General features: G+C 47.3%; 1 pseudogene; it reads left to right on the top strand.

Annotated features, from left to right (window-relative positions):
- Positions 1-3,121: 3,121 nt before the first annotated feature.
- LOC114622694 lies at positions 3,122-7,574 on the top strand (annotated as a pseudogene).
- Positions 7,575-7,817: the final 243 nt, after the last annotated feature.

The following is a 7,817-nucleotide window of genomic DNA, read 5'->3' as shown; positions in this document are numbered from 1 at the left end:
GAAAGTATAGATGACACTGTGTTTCCAGACTGCAAGGGAAATCTGTGCAGGAACAGATGAGATAGGGAGGTTAAGCTACAAAAGCATCACATAATCCAAATTGCTGTAAACACCATTTTGCAAAATTATCCGATCCCCATAATATACAATTGTGTCTTTTCTGTGTAGTCTCTATTCCAGATAGCACTTGAAATGTTAGGTATCCACCAGGGAAGCACACCTGGACACAGCTTCAAGCCAATAGAGAAACTCTATGCCATTCCTTCCTTCTCCCATTCCCTGAGTTAAGCTCTCCCAGTGTTACCAAGGCTGGTCTTAAACTTATAATAATCCTACTTAAGCTTCCACAGAATAGCTAGCAAGGTCTACTACTTGAAGGTGCTTTTATTTTTAGATTCTAAATTCAGATACAAGTATGAGGTTATGTTTAATATATATTAACATACATGTGAGTATTATTTATAACTAGGTAATGGTTTAATCCTTCTTTAAAGATTATGCACAACCATAATCCTTACCTGAAAGGGGAAAAGACATAGTTTATTCTTGAGTCAAATATAAGTGACCTTAGGTAGGAAGCATTGGTTCAGGCTACCCCAAACATCATGTTCTAATGAAGTAATGGCTTCATAAAGATTTTATAGTAACAGAGTAAACAGAGTTACTAATCAGGCACTTTTGGGGAATGTGAACAGCAGGTAGGCAAGTAACAACCAAGACAGGAAGTCTCAGTATATCTGTTATCTGTGTTATCTGATGACAGTGTAAGTATTTGGATTGGTGGGAGCTAAGAAGTCTTTTTGTACATTCTGAAAACAAACAATAATAATTCAGATCTCAAGGCTGTTGGATCTCACACAGAGGTAGACAATGCATCGTTATTAAGTAGAATAAAGATAGCCATGAAAATCTGCGTCCATAAAACAATGCCCAGCTGCCACTGCCTTTATCACTCTGGAGGTCTCTGATGCTGCTTCCCACAATGTTCAATTTGTTTTCCCTTTTCTCAAGTACTTTCTCTTCAAGTAAAATGTTTGCCCACTGACCATCTGCACTGAACTGTAGATTCTTTTATCTGCAAGAGTAGGAGGAGCTGGATCAAAGGGATCTGACTTCTCTCATGAACCTCCCCTACAACACTGTGCTTCTCCAGGCTAAGTGACTGGAGCAGGAAACCTATATAAGAGGGACGGAAACAATGCTGGCCAGCTGGGTTTGCATTGCTCCAGCTTTTGAGGTGCTTGCTTACTAGTCTCAGTTTCCTCCAGCAGACTTGGGACAGGCTGATGTCTAATTCCCTCACTGTAAATTCAACTGTTCATCCTATGTGCAGTACTATGGTGTTCTATGTGTGAAGGTTAGTCCTCTGTTACCTGCTTAATTTTAATGCTGGAACTAGTGATGTCTGTTGTGAGGTTCTGCTGTTGGGGAAAGGCTGTTATCAATTCTCTGTGAATTCATCCACATCATGGTCTCATTTCCTCTGAGAAAATGTCATCACTGATAGTGTAGAGTGAAAAATTATAGATACTGGATATATAGAATTCTTTTTAGACATATAAAATATTCTTTAGGCTTTCTTTATAAAGACATGGAGAAACTGAGCCATGAATCAAGTTAGGAATGTGGAAAGACCAGTCACCATTACTGGAACTGGCTTATCTGCAAAGAGAAAGGAAAGAATGCAAGTGAACTAGGTGGAACCAAGCTGGGAACCACAGTGACAGGGCAAGGCCGAAGTAACAGGGCAGGACCACATTCTTGAGAAAGATAAGCATACAGAGAGCTTTCACCTGACCCTGACTCGTGTAGGTTGGGTTCCTTTGGAATGTTCCACTATTTTTATGTTATGCCACCTCAACAACCCCTCATTCCCCTCCCCATTCCTTGGTTTGTGGTTTTTCCCCTTAAAAACCCATCTCAAACTGGCTGTCTGGGTCAATTCAGCTCCTGCGTGGGCATACGAATTGACTGGCAGCTAGCTGTCACGCCCTAATAAATCTCGCAATTGCTCTGGTACATGGTGTCTCGAGCAGATTACTGGGTGGTCGCGACTTTCTGAGACTTGAGAGAGGGTCTCCCCTCGGTGGAGGTCTTCAATAGCATCCTTATCAAGATGAGAAATCCCAGGAATCATTGCTGTTATCTGACTTGCCACCACCTCACCTTGGCATGTGGTAATAAAAATTAAAAACAACTCAGCAAAGACCACTAACAACTTGCTGAGTATAGCCATAATAAAAATATCAGGCCCCTCCAGGAACAGAGTGACCAAAAATATGGAGACAGTCAAGGATGACATGCCTTGACAAGCCCAAACATGTCCAAGTGCGAAATGGGCCACCTGGTGTTTTTCTCCCTTCCTTGGGAGGTCTGATGTTTCATGGTCAAAAATAGCGAGTCATCCTGCCAGCCAAAACGACTGCTTACACAAATTGCTGATTTTTGAAATACCAATTATATGTAACCGCGCCAGAATTTCCCACTCCCCCCCCCAGCGCCTCTTCCTATAAAAGCCCCGAGCTTTTGGGGGTCTGGGTTGATTCTATCCCCTACATAGGATGTGTTTCAACCCAAGGGCCCCTCGCCAGTAAACTGCCTTTTGCTAATTGCATCAAGTTGGTCTCTCGTGTCTCCTTGGGTGCATGCTGATCGGGACTTGAGTGTGGGTCCTCTTCGGGGATCCCTTTCATGTGGGGGCTTGTCCGGGATTTGCACAACCACCCAGGACACCCAAAGACCCCTTGGTGGTAGGTCTGTATGAGTGTTATGTGTCTGAGTGCGTAGCCGCTGTTCTTGCTGTCTCTGTGTTTTGGTTTCAGTTTCTGAGCAGCTGCCACTGTAGAACGTAAGGACTCAGTGGCTGCGGAGGCAGACGTGCTAAGGCCTGCAGGCTGCAGCCCTGGAGGACTCTCCAAGGGCAGAAAGGAGTCAGGGAAGCCCGACTGCCCTGTTTCACAATGAAGGAGATGGAGTGCTCCTGCTTGGGGTGAAGACGTGGAATCCTTCCCCAACGGAGGTCACATTTGGTTGGTTCTATAAAACCAGATGTGGACGAGTGTGTCTGATTGCGTCTGTCTTTTGTGTTTGCATTTTTGTTGTAAGTCTGTTAAGTTTTGAAATGGGACAAACTGTGATGACACCATTATCCCTGACTTTAGACCATTGGGCCGATGTTAGGGCTAGAGGACAAGATTTGTCAGAGACTGTTAAGAAGGGATGGTGGCAGACATTTTGCTCTGCAGAGTGGCCTACCTTTATCAAGGGATGGCCCCCTGAGGGCACATTTAATTTGTCTACCATCCGAGCCATTAAGGCAACTGTGTTTCAGGAGGGATCGGGATTGCATCCAGACCAGCAGCCCTACATTATTCTGTGGGAAGATTTAGCCCGCTACCCACCCCCATGGGTAAAGCCATGGGTCTCTCATTGGCCCAGCTCCCGAGTCCTGACTATTCAGGGAGAAGCGGTGGAGAAGAAATTGAAACTGCAGAAAGATGAAGAGACCAACGCTCAGCCAAAGTCCCCTCCTAAGATATACCCCGAGATTGAGGAACCCCCTGAGTGGCCCCCTCCTCCTGCAGAATGGCTTGTCCCATACCCCCACCTTATCCACCTCCACTGGTACCCCCCAACCCCAGCCAATGCCAGCGCCTTCTGTGCCCCTTGCCCCCGTCATGGAGACAATTGGCAGTGGGCCCTTGGCGGGGACGAGGAGCAGGAGAGGAGCTATTTCTGTCTCAGATCCTGACTCCACAGTGGCCCTGCCTCTCAGGGCCATTGGTCCCCTTCCGACTAACCCAAATCAATTACAGCTACTACAATATTGGCCCTTCTTTTCCTCTGACCTTTATAATTGGAAGGCTAACCATCTCTCCTTTCCTCAGGATCCTGCCGGACTTACAGGATTGGTAGAGTCCCTGATGTTTTCCCATCAACCTACTGGGATGATTGCCAACAGCTCCTACAGACCCTATTTACTACTGAAGAGAAAGAGATGATAGTCTCTGAAGCTCGGAAAAATATCCGAGATGATGAGGGGCACCTGACCCTAGATGAGGCTGTAATTAACCAGAGATTTCCACTGACTCGTCCCAACTGGGATCACCACATGGTGGAAGGTAGGGAAAGGCTATCCATGTATGGCCAGGCTCTCTCTGGTGGCGGGTCTCAGAGGGGCTGTGAGAAGGCCCACCAATTTGGCTAAGGTAAGAGAGGTCCTGCAGGGAGCAGATGAACCCCCCCTCAGTGTTCTTAGAAAGACTCATGGAGGCCTATAGGAGATACACCCCTTTTGACCCCATGTCAGAAGGACAGCGAGCTTCTGTAATCATAACCTTCATTGGGCAGTCTGCCCCAGATATTAGAAAGAAACTACAATGTATTGAGGGGTTACAGGATTGTACTATTAGAGATATAGTAAAAGAGGCAGAGAAAGTTTATCATAAGAGAGAGACAGACGAAGAGAAGAAGGAAAGGGAAAAGAAAGAAAAAAGAGAAGATGAAGATAGAAGGGAAAAGAGGCAGGAAAAGAATTTGACACAAATACTGGCCGCAGTAGTAGGGGAAGAGAGGAGAGCCAAGGTTAGACAGCTAGGGAACCTGGGTGACAAACAAAGGCAGGGGCCAAGGAGACCCAGGAAGATGGACCGGCCACCAATAGAAAAAGACCAGTGTGTATACTGCAAGGAGAAGGACCATTGAGCTTGAGAATATCCTAGAAAGCCAGGGGCGAGAGTACTTTCCTTGGAAGATGAGGACAAAGATTAGAGGGGAAGGGGCTTGGCCCCCCTCCCCGAGCCTAGGGTAACTTTGAGAGTTGAGGGGACCTCCATGGACTTCTTAGTTGATACAGGAGCAGAATACTCAGTACTAAAAAAGCCTCTGGGAAAAGTAAAGAACAAACGAACTCTGGTAATTGGGGCCACAGGACAAAAACAGTACCCTTGGACTACCTCCCGGAAGGTAGACCTTGGGAAGAGCTAAGTGTCCCACTCATTTTTGGTAATTCCAGAGTGCCCTACACCCTTGTTGGGCAGGGACTTGTTGACAAAACTAAAGGCCCAAATTACTTTTACCCCCTCTGGACCAGAATTATCCTGGGAGGGGGGGCAGAGACACCCCAAGCCTTCATACTGTCTCTCCAATTAGGAGAGGAATACCGGCTATACCAAGAGACAAAAAAGCCCCCTGAAGGGCTACAGGGCTGGTTAACTCGATCCCCAATCGTGGGCCGAAACAGGGAGGATGGGGATGGCAATACAAGCCTCCCCTGTAGTCATTGAACTCAAGTCTGGAGCCACACCTATTGGAGTTCGACAATACCCCATGAGTAAGGAAGCAAGAGAGGGCATAAGGCCCCACATTGAGAGACTGATACAACAGGGAGTCTTAGTCCCCTCAGGTCCCCATGGAACACTCCTTTGTTGCCAGTGAGAAAACCAGGGACTAGTGATTATCGTCCAGTCCAAAACCTTAGGGAAGTTAATAAGAGGGTACAAGATATCCACCCTACAGTACCAAATCCCTATAACTTGCTTAGTACATTGCCACCTGAGCGGACCTGGTATACCGTCCCAGATTTAAAAGATGCCCTTTTCTGCCTAAGATTACATCCTAATAGCCAGCCTTTGTTCGCTTTTGAATGGTGGGACCTGGAGAGTGGAAAAGTCGGACAGCTAACATGGACGAGACTGCCTCAGGGATTAAAAAACTCCCTGTTCGATGAGGCTTTACATCGAGACCTCGCCACCTTCCGCACCAAGAATCCCCAGGTGACCCTTCTACAATATGTAGATGACCTCTTATTGGCTACAGAAACCCGTGAAGAATGCCAACATGGGACCCAGAAGATCCTGGCCGAGTTGGGTGAGTTGGGGTATCGGGTTTCTGTTAAAAAGGAACTGCTGTGCTGGACAGAAGTGACTTATTTGGGATACATCCTGAGAGATGGACAGAGATGGCTGATGTATGCCAGAAAGCAGACTGTGATGCAGATCCTAACCTCAACCAGCCCCCCGCCAGGTGAGAGAATTCCTGGGGACAGCAGGGTTCTGTATACTGTGGATACTGGGGTTTGCTACTTTAGCTGCCCCACTGTATCCTCTCACCAAAGAGAAAGGGGAATTCATCTGGACCAAGGACCATCAGAAGGCCTTTGACACCCTGAAAAAGGCCCTGCTACAAACACCCGCTCTAGCCTTGCCTGATTTGACTAAGCCATTTTCCTTATACATTGATGAGCAGAAGGAAATTGGTAGAGGAGTCCTGACTCAGACCTTGGGCTGTGGAGACGCCCGGTAACTTATCTATCTAAAAAGTTGGACCCAGTGGCCAGTGGGTGGCCCTCCTGCCTGTGAGCGATAGCAGCAATGGCTGTGCTGGTGAAAGATGCTGATAAGCTAACCCTGGGCCAAAATATGACTGTGGTGGCCCCCCATGCCCTAGAAAGCATTATCAGACATCAGCCAGATCGGTGGATGACCAACGCCCGGATAACTCACTATCAGAGCTTGTTGTTGACTGAACAGGTAACTTTTGCCCCTCCCGCTATCCTTAATCCTGCCACCCTGCTGCCTGAGACTAATGAGACCCCAGTACATTGATGTGAAGAGATATTGGCTGAAGAGGTGGGGATCCGGCCTGACCTGACTGACCAGTCATGGCCAGGAGCACCGGCCTGGTTCACTGATGGAAGCAGCTTTGTGGTAGAAGGTAAGCGCAGGGCTGGGGCAGTGGTAGTGGATGGAAAGACTGTCATATGGGCCAGCAGCTTACCAGAAGGGACATCGGCCCAGAAATCAGAATTTGTTGCTTTGACTCAAGCTCTAAGGCTGACAGAAGGAAAAACTATTAACATTTACAGTGACAGCCGGAATGCTTTTGCCACAGCCCATGTCCATGGGGCAATTTATAGACAATGTGGACTGCTGACATCTGCTGGTAAAGATATTAAAAACAAAGAAGAGATTCTCAATTTATTAGAGGCTATCCATTTGGCCCACAAAGTGGCTATCATACACTGTCTAGGACAGCAGAAAGGGACTGGCCCTATAGAAAGAGGGAACCAAATGGCAGATTATATGGCAAAAGAAGCTGCACATGGACCCATGATCCTGCCGGGCAAGGCGGGGCACGGGCCCCTGAAAAAAATGTTGAAAAGGTAAGAGGTGTCCTCTCCAGAGAGGAGACACTGGACTACCTGACTGGTATACATCAGCTCACCCATTTGGGGCCAAAAAAGATGATAAAATTAGCTAGTAAATCTCCTTATCATATTCCAAGACTGTGACAGATGGCTACAGACATAGTAAGAAGATGTAAGGCATGTGCCTTCACTAATGCCAGATCCAGCCGAGGCCTGGAAGGAAAGTGGCTAAGGGGAGATTGACCTGGGACGTATTGGGAGGTTGACTTCACCGAGGTTAGGCCTGCCCTATATGGAAATAAATACCTGGTGGCTTTTATAGACACTTTTCAGGGTGGGTTGAGGCATTCCCCACCAAGAAAGAAACGGCCAGCATGGTGGCCAAGAAGATACTGGAAGAGATTCTACCCAGGTTTGGAGTACCTAAGGTAATTGGGTCGGACAACTGGCCTGCCTTCATTACCCAGGTAAGCCAGGGATTGGCCAGACAACTCCAGAGTTCAGGGCAGGTAGAGAGAATGAATAGAACTATAAAAGAGACCTTGACAAAATTGACCTTAGAGACCGGCGGGGGTGACTGGACAGCCTTTCTCCCTCTTGCCTTGTTCTGGGTGAAGAACACACCAGGACCTTTGGGGTTGACCCCCTTTGAGATCATGTTTGGATCTCC

The sequence above is a fragment of the Grammomys surdaster genome, unplaced genomic scaffold (genome assembly GCF_004785775.1).
Source record: "Grammomys surdaster isolate TR1022 unplaced genomic scaffold, NIH_TR_1.0 64, whole genome shotgun sequence".
In the NCBI taxonomy this organism is placed as follows: domain Eukaryota; kingdom Metazoa; phylum Chordata; class Mammalia; order Rodentia; family Muridae; genus Grammomys; species Grammomys surdaster.
This window is presented reverse-complemented; position numbering and strand designations above follow the sequence as displayed.